The sequence below is a fragment of the Pangasianodon hypophthalmus genome, chromosome 18, assembly GCF_027358585.1.
Source record: "Pangasianodon hypophthalmus isolate fPanHyp1 chromosome 18, fPanHyp1.pri, whole genome shotgun sequence".
Classification (NCBI taxonomy): domain Eukaryota; kingdom Metazoa; phylum Chordata; class Actinopteri; order Siluriformes; family Pangasiidae; genus Pangasianodon; species Pangasianodon hypophthalmus.
Window position 1 is genome coordinate 9,809,692 of NC_069727.1, and position 15,144 is coordinate 9,824,835.

Here is a 15,144-nt window from a genome sequence, read left to right on the forward strand (position 1 = left end):
ACAGTAATTTTGACTATTAACAGGAGATTTTTTTTTTAATACCTGAAATTTCCATGAAATCCTTTTTTTGTCATTAGACGCCAGTTGACATCATCTCAAGGCTTATGAACTTTAATAATGGCAGGTTCTACCACTCACAACAAAATTAGAAAATCATGGACCCTGACTGTGCTTCATGGACCCTTGGGCATCCCTGAGCTCCACGCTGAGAACGAGGCATACCCAGGGCCATTGCTTAACATTTGGTGGGCCTTATGCAACTTCAAATACAAAATTATTTTATATGCAAGAATGAACAGAATTAATACTTCATTATCTTGGATGAGGATGGATCTTACTGTTGTACTAAAATACTTTAATACTAAAATAACTGTTAACTTTAGCTTACACAGCTTTCAGTTAGACATGACTAGGAAATTAGCTAATTTTATATATAGTGAAGTTGAATTTGGCCTAAAAATGTACCTGCATCACTTTCAGTTGGTTCTAACGCTGTTGACGCCCCAGAATATTTCTTTATAGCACCTGAAAAATGACCGTTCTAGCATGGTGAAAGGTTTGACCTCAGGAAAATCATTTCTTCACTGGTTTATGATCGTCTGAGTTGAGTATAGTTTGAGAACATCTGTAGTTGATTGACGTTTCGACCACCTCAGCAGTGATCATCTTATCAGGCTACTGTTGTCATAGCTAGTAGTTACAAGCTAGCAACTTAACAAGTGTTAGCGTATCACTTGTTAATCTAAATACTAAGTAGCTAGCCACTAACCTTTTCCATTTCCATTTATTTGCAGAATAATTCTGAAAGTGGGCAGAATTATTAAATCCAATTAATTAGCATTCATTTCTTAAAGGTCTTTTTGGTCTATTAGATATATAAGAATGCTTCATGACCACTGCTACTTCATGATCCTCTGCTGCTAGTTACGTTAGTTACTTAATTACGTTACATAAATTGCATTTTTTATTATTTTCACACCACAGAGGGACCCCCTGTGACTGCCAGATACATGTACCTTTTCGCCAAATGATAGTAAAATGTGCTTTTTTTGCATCTATTTTAAGATGCCCCCTGGTGGTCCGAAGGCTCTAAGCACCCACTTATACCAAGACACAGCCCTGGGAATAAATAAAACAAAAAATTTTTCTCGATTGACTTAAATTTAATAGAATTAAAATGCATCTTGTCTTTTTCTTCTGTTTTTTCCTCACTCATTTTCTTAAATTTAGTACCTTCTACTAGAGTTTATTGATTCGTTGTAATTCGTTTAATGTTGATTTTGTTGATTTGTTTAGTTACCCCAAGTGAGTGGAATGTATTCAGTTCTGTTTAGTTGAACATTAAAACATTAAATCAGATGGCAGATCAGTGGGCAGAAGCTGAATGCTAACAGCGTTACTTCTTTTCTAAAAACAGGACACAATAGTTTTTGCCTCCAAGGCTTCTGATTGGCAGTTGGAAGAGAAAGAGAAAGTATTGCACTGAACATTAGCAATGCACATAAAATGGTGGTATGAGTAAAATGTTAAGTTAAACATTAAATCTGCTTTCATATCTCACAGATTTTTTTCATGAGACTCCAGTTTTTTTTCCTCCCCCTCTTTGTGTCAGCAGGATTCTGTTCATGTGCATTGTCCTGAACAGTGTGACTCGGCTGATGTTGTTTCAGTGTGGTTATGTCTCACAGTCGGCCCTTCAGTCTAAGGGAGGAGCACATGTTGTTCATACCCTCAGTAATATTTTGGATTAAACAAGATGGATGAACTTTGGAGTGTAGTGCTGTCAGGCATTTTCCTTTTTCCAGATACTGTGCACAGACTTAACAAGATCCCACTTCCTTCATCCATAAAGAGTTAAACACTTTTACATTTACCCCAAGGGTGTCAAACTCAGTTTCTGCCCTGGCCTTGTTGGTCACAACTGCACACACCATTATACTTAACTATAAAAGTAATATGAAAGTGCTAATGTTCTTAAAGGAAACTGACTAGTGTATGTATTCGTCGATTAGTCTAAGCAACTCCTACTCAGGCAGATCAATTTATTCTACTGCTTAATGCAGTTTTTTTTTAAATATAGCAAATATTGAAAATGTAAAACACTGAAAAATGCTGTTTTCTGTTTTGAGGTTAAACTTAAACACACTGCTGCATCATTCTATGCTGTTGTTACTGTAAACGCATCCTGTTGTGTGTGAAAGCATTAAAATTTTTATTATTATTTTTTTTTAAAAGATCCAGACCTTCAGCTGGGTGTCAGATTACTCTGTTTTGCCACACTGGTGACGTAAATTTTATTCTTTTACGACTTTGTTACTAAGAAATCACACCTCCTTATCTCTTCCATGAAGAAGAAACATGCTCGGTGTCTTACTGCTTCCCTGTCACGCCTCGTGCTGATTGCCACACTGCTGTGCATTTGTCATGTTTAAAGTGAGTCTTAAAGTCGTTTGTGCTTGTTTATCTGATTTGGTTGTGTAACTGCACTGCCCACATAAAATAGATGTTGCATGTTAATTATTCCAATAAAGTTTGATTTAAATTATGGCAAATCACATTCTTTTAAAAGATGTCCTCATAAACCGTTCTCTCATACTTTTTACATGGTTTTTGTAGCTTACCAGAGTGCATAATAATTGTGTATATGTCGAGGCACAGCATGCTCGTGTTTTATTTATAGTGGTGAGAATTGTGTATTCATTAAAAATGGCTTTAGACTTGTAATAGCGTATAAGCAGGAGCTATTACAGGAATTGAACTCCTTAAATCTCAGTGTGGCTCTAAGTTAGCTCCAGTTTCTTCTCTTGAGGTTCCTTTTAAAGAGATGGTTTTTATTTTTGCCATTACTCCAGTCATTTTAATTTGAAAAGTATACAGACGTACAGATTCCCAATGATTGTATCCTTAGGTGATGTTGAAATTGGGTGTAGTCATACATTCCTGGGAGCGGTTTATGATCTTCAGGAAATGGCGAAATAGATGGATTCTGTTAAATATTATAAAGACCTTTATAATGGGAATTCATTTCCCTCGAAACCCCCTGCAGTGTCAGGAATGCATGGCTGAAATATAGCATGTGGCCGCTATTCAGATTATGATGAATATTTTATAATGATTTTCTAGCCTGTTTGTTTATATCATGCTCCCGTACTAATGCATGCAGCTGTACTTCAGTGTGTTTGAGTACAGATTCAGTTGAATTTTATTGGAGTTAGACTATATTCACATGCTTCTTTTTCATTCAGTTCTTCTCAGACCTGCTTTGTTTTATGGAGCTTTCATACCTGTTAATTCATGATCAGGGCAAAATTGAGGTTTTTTTTTTTTTTTTTTTTCTTTTTGAGTGGTTTCACACTGCACATAAGCTAAAAAAAAATTGTTGGCTGAGGGGGTGTCTACAGCTGAAAATGAAAGCTTGTATAACTTTTTCATTCATTTTTTTGGAAATACAGCAATGAGAAAAACAAGCTAACTACCCTTTGCCATTTGAAAAAAAAAATCCCCAAAATCCTCAAAAAATCTACCGAGCACGGAGAACATGGAGCCAGCGCTCAGTAAATGATAAGATATTTATATAAATAACTAGTTTAAAAGGTTTTGTGTGTGGTTTTTTTTTTTTTTTTTTTTTTGTGTTTTAGTCAGTCCAAATATCCAGAGCACCTCACATTTCTGCAGCACTACATCTCTGTCCTTTGGCTCAGTTTGCACCTCACATCTACAAAAAAGATTCCTGCAGCCCGAAATGCACAGCATTCTGGGTTCACTTTATACAGCTGCTTCTGTTCAGGGTCCAAATCTGCGCTAGAGTTTGGAATCGGGCCAAAGGTTAGAGGTTCTCACCTGCCAAAATTAAACCACACCAAAGCCGAAAACTCCCCAGGATTCAATTTAAACACTGCATGTGGAAAAGCATCTTGGAAATGTATCTTTTAATACTTTTATGTGTTGATTTGATGCAAACAATGGCTACTTTCCTTCCTCCATTGGGGACAGTGGATGATTTCTTTGCCTATCAACCTGAGGATTAATGCTATAGCTGATGAAGATTAGTCTTGTGTTGTTTTAAATGAAATATGTTTTTTTTTTTTTTTTTTTTTAATGTCCTACCAGAGTACCTAATTATTGTCAAGCACTATGTACAGTATATGCTGAGGAACAGCTTTAGACTTGCAGTATAATGGCTTTATACCAGAAGCTGTTACAGGAATTGAACCCCTTAAATGTCAGTGTGGCTGTCAGTTAGCCTTAATGGGATATCAGTACCTGACCCTGACTCCTTCCATCCTACGGACCTGCCTGGTCCATCCTGGTGCTCTACTTCTGCTTGGAGCTTCCTTCACCTGAGAATCACTGGCTGCTGCTGAGGATAGACTGACATGGGTAGCCTAAAGATTGCTGTGAGATTGCTGTGGATGGTACCACATGGATACCCTAAAGATGGCTGAGGACAGTCTCACTTGGAATGCCTTAATATTGCACTTACTGAAAATAGTTTGAGTCTCATCCATTCTACAGTGGATAACTTTAGACCCTGATGCTTGTAATGAGGATCCTTTCAACACACTCAGCACTGTTTGCCTTAATAGTATACAGTTTCGGAAGTGTAATGAAACATAATCACAAATCACATAATCGTATCACACAGAGGAGGATGGGTTTTTCTTTTGAGTCTGGTTCCTCTCAAGGTTTCTACCTCATGTTGGATCAAGGAGTATTTCCTTGCCACTGTTGCCTGTGGCTTGCTCATTAGGGATCTAAATCTACATCCGGATTTCTGTAAAGCTGCTTTGTGACATTGTCCATTGTTCAAAGTGCTACATATACAGCATAAACAAACTGAACTGAACTGAAGTCTAAGGTGCCACTAGAAAGTAACTTGGCACTCATTCTAATGTGAGAAAGTGGGAAACCTGGCAGTTATGTGTCACTAGTCTTCCAATAAAAAGCCATTCTTCTGTTAGTCCCTCTTTTCTCTAGGTGTGTGATCTCAACCAGTCCTCTTCCAAGAACTCTCTTACACCTCATTAGCTCTTAATCAGAGCTCATAAAACATGCCTTTGCTTCAACCGATGTCCGGTCTGTCGCTAGTGTACGCATGTCCAATAAAGCTCCATCCTCTCCCGACGGTACAATAAGAGGTTAATTAGAGGATTAAGCTGCTGCTCTGAGAACAACAGTAGATGCAAATCCTAATCACCAAAGTAGAGCTGAGAGTCTGTTGAAACGGAGCTCTAAACTCATTCTCCTTCACTGTCAGTTTTGATGTAATGGCAACATAAAGGCAGCGTCCGTGAACCATGTGTGTGTATAAAAATAGAGTGTTGACTTCCTGAATATCCACCGCTGGTTCAGGTAAGCTCTAAACTGTTATGACAGTGTTATGATACGTTATAAAAGGGAAACTCAAACTCAATTCCACCTGATTGTATTGATAAGTTATATAGCCTATATACATGAATATCTATTCAGTGATAAACAAATGACAAGGGTCACATTAACTGTTAAATCCCAGAGAGTGATTTAAACACCAAGTACAATAGAATAAATTTTAATACTACTTTTGGTATTGGTTCTTGAGAGTTAAACATTAACATAAGGTCAAATGTAGAACTATGACTAGATTGGCATGCATCATGGAGCTTTAGTAATCACAGAATGCGTTGAATTTCCACCATAAATGATGAAATGATGAAGAATTAGTAAAGTATAGAGTGGAGTTGAGTTTAGAAGAGTGTCAATCTTTTACCCGTGTCTCATGCGATAGTCTGGACGCTTCACATTAACTCCTGATGTGCAAATGAGTTCTGGTTAATGTTCTGAAGGAGTATCTGAAGTTGGAGTTACTCAGTTAGGTATTAGTGCTGAGTAAATACTTTCCTTCTGATCATACAGTTTGTTTGTCCTGGTTCAATTTACTGGTTTAAACCTGAGCTCAAGGGGATCTGGTGCTCAGTGGTCATTTTTATGTCAAACTTTTACTGCACTATCAGGTAAGTGGAACAAAAAGAGGTAAGTGGTAACTGCTGTAGATTCGAAAAGTAGGCTGTGTTTTGACTCAGGCGAGTCTGCACCCCTGTTAATCTAGGTTAATCCATCTGTAATAAGCATTGAGTGTTTTAATCAGCAGAATACCCCAGACAGGTCTGAAAGTTGAGCACTTGTTCAGAGAATGGTGCTAGTCTGTGTGATTCTGTTTTGTCTACATCTAAGATCTATACAATTGTTGGATGCAGACTGGTGCTTGTAGTCAGCTTGTAGTCATTTCTTCAGCCCTCAGTGCAATACTAAGTTCCGTAAACCATCAAGACTTCATGACTGTAAGTATTCGTGATGATGTTTCCCACGACTTTGAAAAATACTTTTGCTCTGAGGTGAAATTGTGTGGGATTGTGTGCAATATGCCATCGTCCTATCGAGCCCCCTACCGATCGCAATTAACGATAGTATTGCCTGTGGCTCTGAGGCGGGCAAGAAGGGGGTGTGGCCAGACAGACAAGTTTTGTGTACAAATTACATCATTACATCTCAAAAAAATACTGGAAGCTGGTTATGAGGTGGCTGTAGCTGCAGTCGTTACGTATACACATACACAAATACACTGACTTGACAGGCATAAAGAGAAGCCTGCTTCTTCTGATAGTTTGGTTGTTGGTGTTTTTCTGTTGTTTGCAGAGCAGGAGAACCTTGCCTTACAAAAGTGTTCTGACCTATAATACTGACCCATCCTTAAATACTATTCAGAACTTTCAGAAGTGAGAATAAGCTCAACACTTGATTCACATAATTGGTGTATGCATCAGGAAAAAAACCCCAAAAAGAATGTGATTTGCTCAGCCTTGCAGACTTGCTCTCAGTATAATCGTTTCTGCCTGTGCTGTGAGCTGATTGTAAATGAACTGAGAACAGGGGCGAAGCTTCACGGCCCTCTTTGGAAACCCATGGCTAAGACAGCAGGAGAGTGTTTAAGAAGTGTTTCCCGCACCCGACTCTCTGCTTCCTCAGCAGGGAATGGCCACCATGATGGTTCAGACAAGTTAGAGATCTTTCTGATACTGACATTAGTCATGTTTACATGGACACTTTTTGTTTCAATCGGAATGAAATCAACCAGATTGATTAATCCGATCGCAGTGTTTACAAGAACGCTGAATAAAGTAATCGGGTTGATATGTGCGTTTACATGACAGAATCAGATTTGATCTTCTGACATGCACACAGTGCATGAATACAAGGCTCCGAAGCAAGGACTGGTGGGACAACGTCGTCTTGCACCACTTCACAGACGAGGAGTGGAAGGAGAATTTTAGGATGACACGACAGTCATTTATGACACTATGCTCAGTGGTGGAGGGGAACATGGCACCTGGTGAGGCTACGGTCAGAGCCCCAATACCGCTGACAGCCGTGCGTCATACGTCATTACGTGATTTGTACGTCATTGCACATGCGCAGAACTATCTGGTTTCATTTTCAATCCGATGAAGTGTTTACATGTCCTCTCCATCGGATTAGAAAAGGTTTAAACCACCCCTTACGATCCGAATCGGTTTTGGCCAATTCATTCCGATTGACGTGTTTACATGTGACTTTTTAGATCTGATTGTGCTTCTAGTCCAGTTACGATCGGATTATTAGTGTCCATGTAAACGCAGCTACTGACTTGAAATCATGGCACTGTTTCTCCTTTATATGTGGAATGATGACCAGTTTATCAGCTCACAAAGGTCTAAATATCGGTAGACCATGAATTTTAGGTGATGTGTGTAAAATTACATTATTTATATACTTTATCCACAGGGGAAAAAAAAACTTCTTGTGAATGATTTGCAAAGAAGATTTCTTTTGATTGTTCAAGTTACACATTTACTAAGATTGTAGTACAGAAGTCCAGAAAAGCCAAGCAAAAAGCCAAATTCCTTCTTTGTAATTTTATTACAGTTAGTTAGTTATTGGTATTGGGAACAGGGAATAATCATAGATAGATTATTCAACAACAAACAAAAATATCCATTGATATTTGTTACAGCCATCATTTATAAGCCACATTTAAGACGATTATTCAATTATTTGTTGTTTAATGTAATATATATATAAGTTTTTAGCAGCCCTAGCTTATTAATTGTTGTTGTAATATTGGCATTTGTAGTCGTGATTTAGTTCTTTTTTCTCTTTTTGGTCTAATGGTATCGTGTATCCCATCATCCATCAATTAGATTATCACAGACCTGTGTTTGTGTGTTCGTAAATCTTCTTACAAGTCCTCTTTGAGGTTCTGTGGGACAAGGCAAGGAGAAAGTATAGAGTTAACAAGGCAGAAAACTGCTGCTTAACTGTCTGAGGGAGAAGCACCAAATCCTAAATAAATTGGCTTTATTATTCAGTGGAGTTCACAGGAGCTGCGTGGTACAATTATAATCCTGCCCCTAGGAACAGTCGTGGAAAAAGTACTGAGAAATTGTAGTTAAGTGAATGTACCTATACAGGCAATGTGTCAAAATCTTCCTCGACTAAAAGTGGACGTAAAAAAGTTGCTACTTTTTCAATGTACTCAAGTACTGAAAAGTAAATGCCTTTAACAGATGAGACTGAGTTGTTGTCCTGTTGTATAAGAACTAAGCTGTTTTGCCTGAAAACATCATTCAGTCTTTGTAAGTTTGTTGGTCCTACATAACTAATGCAATGTAGTTTGCTAATGAATTAATCAGAAGTAAAATATCTGGTAAATAAACAATATTTACAATTAGCTAGGAATTGGCTTGCTTTGCCTAGCTGATTGTGTTAGCTACGGGAATGGATGCTAGTCTATCCTGGCATTAGCAAAGAAAACAGGCTAACTTAGTTACATATATCCAGTTAATGATAATGTTAAATTTACCTCAACATCCTCAACGGAGATGCCTCATTTTAAACAAGGCTTTGTTTAAAACCTCACAAACATTTAACTGAGATAGGGCCAGGAGCACTCATCCTCAAGTTCAGCACTGCAGTCTGGTGGATTATCCATCATTATCAAACACCATCATTATCAAACACGGATAGCAGTAGCATTTACTACATTGTGTAGCATGAGGAGGTCACTGCAGATAATGAATTGGGATTCTTAATAGTTTTTTCTACACTGATGAACCTGATTGGATGCTCTAAACCTAAAAATAAAATAAATAATGTAAATAAAATCTTCGAGCTTTATCACAAATAGGTCTAAATAAGAACGTAAGGAAGTAAAAAGTATGTGTTTATTCTTGGAAATGTAATTAAGTAAAATACAAGTATTCAGTATACAAGTATACAGTTTCAGTGACACCCAAGTAAAATATAAACACCCCAAAACAATACATAAATATTAACGAAGTACAGTTATTCGAGTCTTTTCCACTTGTGCCTAGGCAGGGCTGTGTACAGTCAGGCACCACAGCGCATGATCTGCTCCTCTTTTTACAACAGATGAAAGGTTAAATTCTGCGTCACTGTTTGCACACTGGGGTGGGTTGATGTTTTCTGTTTGCTATGGACTTTATTCCGTCGATATCAATGAAAGTATCTCAAATATGTGTCGAGTCAAAGGCAAAGTCTTTCATTCTTAACTGCCAGGATATAAATCATCCACCAAATCATATTGCTCAAAGTCTTTCCATGTACTGCACACCTTAACGTAAAAAGTTACTACTTGGGCCTTTGTATAACTGCACTGATCCAATGTGTTGTTTCATGAGTGTTAGTCGTGTTTTATTTGAACCTTAAAGTTCAGATCTAAGGTTGAAGTTAGGATGGAGGGAATTCTTTTATTTTATTCTGTTAGTTCATACCGCACAGCTAAGAGCCATAATATTTTGTATACACAGTGTAAGCATATAGAACTTTTATACTTTTGTATATTTTAGAGAACATATTCAAGTCATTCAAGTCTCATTAATATTATGCAAATATATTATTATCTACATTGCCCATAAAACTCATAGGGTTTGTTGAAAATAGTCTTACAAAAAATGTTAATGTGACATCATATGCATAACACTGATACATTTCTAGATATATTATGTATAATAATGTAATATATTAGCGATGATTATGGTTTTGAAAATTGCTCTGTGCTCTCCCTGAAAGATTAAACAAGGTTAGAAGATATGCAAACTGTCTCATTAATGCGATGCATGTACAGGAAGTGAGACACTTTGCAATTCAATATGAATTCAAATGTCGCATCTGTAATGCTAGAATTGCTTAAAGGTGCAGTTTGTATTATTTTAATAATGAAACTCTATGACAGCTTTGAAAAGATGATGTTGAACATTGCTTTGCATTAGATGCTGCTAGTATGGTTGCTAGAGAGCACTGAGAATGAATAACTGTTTGGAAATGCGCTGGTTGCATGCTGAACTCACCACTGTCGGGAAACACTTGTCATTGTTTCTCCACAAACCATGGGATTACTGCCGTCAATAATTTCCTCATAATATACTGTCAGCTCAGATTCAGTGTAATCAGATTCAGATTCTGGCTGTTCTTCTTCCTTCCAGTTTGAAATCTTCTTACTGTCCAATATCAAGCATTATCACTCAAGTCTGATCATTTCCTTGTCAAAAGAACCGTAAGGTTCTGCAGTTCAATATCTTATGCATGGGTTTATTGATAGTCATTGTTGTACTTTGCTTTTCAGACAGAATGCCGGACGCAGAAATTGCAGAAATATGATCCGCTTTGTATACCACAATGTGGAATATGTACTACACCAATTGCTAATTTCATAATCTCTGTATAATCTATTATATTAGGAGTGACACAGAAAAGTATGAGTGACAAAAAAAATCACAACACAATTCCCGAAGACATTTCCTTCTTTGATTTCCTTCTGTGGTTGTTGTGTTCATACAAATATGAAAGATCACCTTATTTTGACGTCTTTTTTTTCCAGCCTAGTCAGAAGTAGTAGCTGTAGGCTGACCAGCTCCCCTGCTGTGTAGATGTAATGCCAGAATATAAAACAAGGTTGCTGAGAATTACATCTAACCAAAGGCTGTAAAAAAAAAAAAGACAAACTGCTCAATTTACCCGTTCATGCTTAAATTATTGATCTTGAATATTTTCTCTTTTTGTCTCTTTTATTTATTGTGTGATGTATGCATTTTGATTCTGTCTAAATTAAAAGGTATTATGAAGTAAAAGGCTGAAACAGTATGCCTGAAATAATAATAATCTTGCAATGTACAACATTTTTTAACAGTTTAAGTTTGTTAATTTACAATAATGCTGTGAAGAGATTTGGAGTTGTTCTTATATTTTCCTGAACCATGAAAAGTTTGTAATTGCTCAGTTCAGCATCATATGGATGTGATGTATCTGTGACAAGCAACAGCTTCATAATCCACTTATGAGTGTTCACTTGACAGACAATTAAGGTGTTCACTTGACAGACAAAATGCTCCATTCTACAGTCTTTACTTCAAGTATATTATATCTCTGGTCTTTTCATTTCACAGGGAATAGTGGATGTGCGGAATTTGGCACTTGTTAAGCTTGCATTACTTAGTCTTTGTTCCAAAGAAGTACAGCCTTCATGACTAATTCTGTGTCGGTCAAAGCCTTTGTGTGTGTGTGTGTGTGTGGAGGTGGTACATGACTTTCTTTGATGTTGAACACAAAGACTGTGATTGGGGTTAGCTGGTCTAAAGGCTTTGCTCAGAGACACACAGGTAGAGCCTGTGGAGCTGGGACTATGCTTGAGCTGATCCATGCTGCTGTTTGGAGTCTGATAGAGTGGTTTTTTTTTTTCATGCCAGAGAAACTTGCTGTTAGAGTGGGTGATGTGACAAAAATATCATCTCACGATTCTCGAATGTTGATATGTTTTTTTTTCCTCCATTTTCTCCCACCCACTAGCTAACTCTCCTTTATCACATGACAGCTACCAACCAGAGAGGGTGAAGGCTAACACGTGCTTGCTCTGAGACACGTGAAGTGAGCTAACCACATCTTTTCAAACTGCTGAGTAACAGAGCAGCATAGCACATTAGGAGGAAAGCTCTATCCGCCCTATTCCGCATACATGAGGTTACAGACGCCCACGACTGGCTAGTGTCCCTGTGATTGACAGGAGAGGGAGAGTATGCCCCTCCCACCCAGACAGCATTGCCAGGTTTGCTCCCTTGGGTCCGGGCCATGGATGGCTGTGGCATGTGTATAACGATATAGAAGTTTTGCTAATGAAGCTTCGAGCAAAACATTAGTCTCATGATTTTTAAAAACTGTTTAATGATACTTTATTTAATGTCTACAAAAATGCATTTGTTTGTAAAATTAAATTAAAAAACAACAGTTTTCTTGAAAAAAAAAGAGAAATTAAAAATCTGTAAAAAGTTTAAAATTTTAAAGATTAAGTACAAAATTCTGATAATAAATCAGTTTGTAGATTTATAACATGTAAAAGTTAATTTAAGAGAAGATTACAATATTCACAATATCACAGAAAAGCATATTGTGACATAATATGCTTTTCTGTATACAATGACTATATAATGACATTGTGACATAATATGCCTTTCTGTATATAATGACTATACAGTATTATGCTTATTTCTGGAATAAGATTACAAAGTAGCTCTATTAGCTGTGCAAAGCAGCACAACATACTGTAGTTGGTCTTGCAAAACAGATTATATCTTTCCTCACACAACATGAACACCTATTTTAGAGCACCCATCGTCGACACCCATCCTTGTTAATTACAGCTATATTTAGAAGAGACAGTTTTATTATAGACAAGCCTCGTCAGATTCTGTCTTTCACATAAAGACAGACAAAGAGAGATTTTTGTTTGGGTGAGTTCTTTTAAAAATGCCTGCATAATATGAAGGGGTTAGTTTTACAGTTTGTATATAGACCTTAGAAGTGTAGCTCGGTTCAGTTAGAATTAGGACTAAGGTGAGAATAGAGATACATAACATCCACATATGGCATAATTTAAGACAGGTGAATTCACAGAAGCTCGTCTCATAACTGAACACGTTTGGAGTGAACTGGACTGCACTTCAGACCTCCTCACCCATCATCAGTACCTGACCTCACTAATGCTCATGTAGCTGAATGATCACAAATCCCCACAGCCACGCTCCAAAATCTAGTGGAAAGCCTTCCCAGTATAGTAGAGGTTCACAGTGGAGGAGGACTAAATCTTGAATGAGATGTTCAGAAAGCACATATGGCTGTGATGGTCAGGTGTCCACACGCTTTTGTCCATATAGTGTATTTGAAAGAAATGCAGCAACATCCTTTTATAGCAAAATACTTAACTGTGTCTTCATCAGAATCAACGTGTCAGGCTGATCTGTGTAAGTATTGTAACGTGTATGAGTAGTTTATTAAGATAAGATAAGATAAGATAAACTTTATTGATCCCACAGTGGGGAAATTCACTTATCACAGCAGCTCACAGACAGTTAAAGTGCAGGTATTAAAGACTAACGATAGCAAGAAAGAAAAGTTAAATATGAGAAAATATCAGCAAAAGTAAAAAAAAAATAAATAAAAATTATGAATTAAGATAGAAGAACATTTACAATTGCTACCCTAACCTTACCCACTTCAACTTTCCACATGAGCTGGCTTGTCAAATTTTTCCAAACTTGACACCTTGCTGCTTTAATACACGGACTTGGCTGAAAGATTGAACCTGACTAAGCGCTGTGTTCAGTGTGGAATTCTCCATCATGGGTGCAGCGCTTAAGCCGATAATAATAGACGGCTCTTTTCATCCCATGCTTTAATGTTGCTATAGTAACTCTCCACAATAGCTCCACCATTCACCTGTTTTAAGATCTCGCTCTCTCTCTGGTACGTGCGCATGCCTGCTCTTTCTCTCGTAACACACAATACAACACTCAGACACAGCACACGTGAACACTGGTTTTTGTCTCTTCGGAAACCGCACCCCACCCTCATTACCAGTGTGTCTTTTCTTGTGTTAGGAAAGTGTGATGTGACAGGAATTCTACAGAAATGTTAAGACACTGCCTTGGGATGGACTACAACATTCACGTCTCTGCCTTTATGTTAATTTGTGTAGCTGTGTATCTATGGAAAGGCTTATCTTCTAGTAGAATGATTCATTAAGTATGATTTCATCACTAAATGTTTCATGAATCATTTGATGTTATGGAAAAAGGGCCCAGTTAGTCAAAATGTCCATGATGCTCCTGCTCCACCGTCAGAATGGAATCACATGGAAACCTTGTGAAGGGTTTCCCCAGGCTGTCACATTGTCTGGCATAATGGATACTCTGAGATCACTGATGATTAAAATGTAAAACCAAATGCATATACAGTATGTCATAATATACATATCTGGTACATCCCTCTTATTTTGACAGCAACACCAAGAAGTGTATCAGTGCACATTGTGCACCACCCCTGCTGTAAAGCCATACACTGTCATAAACATTGTTTTATCTGCAGTTGATACAGAAAGAGAGAGAAGTTTGAGAGTCTTACAGACTTTACAGCAGGGGTGTAACACAATCCACTTATCTCCGCCTATATCTGTATCTGTTTAGTGCTCAAAATATTTCTATCTACAGTATATCTGTATTCAGATTGAAAAAGGAAATGGGTGTGCTCTAGACTGTAAGGTTTATTTATTTTTTATTTTTTTTTATTTTTTATATATTATTATATTTTTATGTGAACCTACCACTATGTCCCTGGAAAAGACCTGGGGAAAAGAAGTAAATAAGTACAAGTTCCTCAGCAACATCGATCCAGTTCATAATCAACCTCAACCAGACTGTGGAACTTCCTGGAAAGCTTCCTATCTAATGTGATTACTAAGAAAATGGACTGTCTTTCAAAACAAGGATGTCTTTCCCAAATCAAGGAACTGTTGTTTATCATTGACGATGATATTTTCTCAGACGTCATTCATTATTTGGATTTATTACATTGCAGAAAGACCTGAAAAGCTGACTCAATATCAAAATACACTCTGAAGCTGGGTGATTTTAAGCAGCATTTCATTGTAGCGCCTCATGATTTTTCGGGTAGGATTTATTTTTAATAATGATGGAGGACGTTCTTTTAAAAACACACAATGAACTCAAAAGTTAATATTTTTAAAAAATTCATGAAACGGTTATTTTTTTGAGAGCTGTGGAG

At 37.3% G+C, this 15,144-nt stretch overlaps 1 protein-coding gene across 13 annotated transcripts in view; it reads left to right on the plus strand.

The window, feature by feature from the left end:
• The window catches only part of eps8a (epidermal growth factor receptor pathway substrate 8a), a 61,097-nt gene that overhangs the window by 13,143 nt on the left and 32,810 nt on the right, over positions 1-15,144 (plus strand). Inside the window, exon 1 of one of the 13 annotated variants that reach the window (XM_034313397.2) lies at positions 5,334-5,352. The exons of 9 other annotated variants lie outside the window; for them this stretch is intronic. The gene's annotated coding sequence lies outside the window, so the exon portion shown is untranslated. Of the gene's footprint in view, positions 1-5,333; positions 5,353-5,480; positions 5,991-15,144 lie in introns of those variants that run through there. 3 more of the 13 variants (XM_053241902.1, XM_053241903.1, XM_026923427.3) reach the window with 3 other exon arrangements.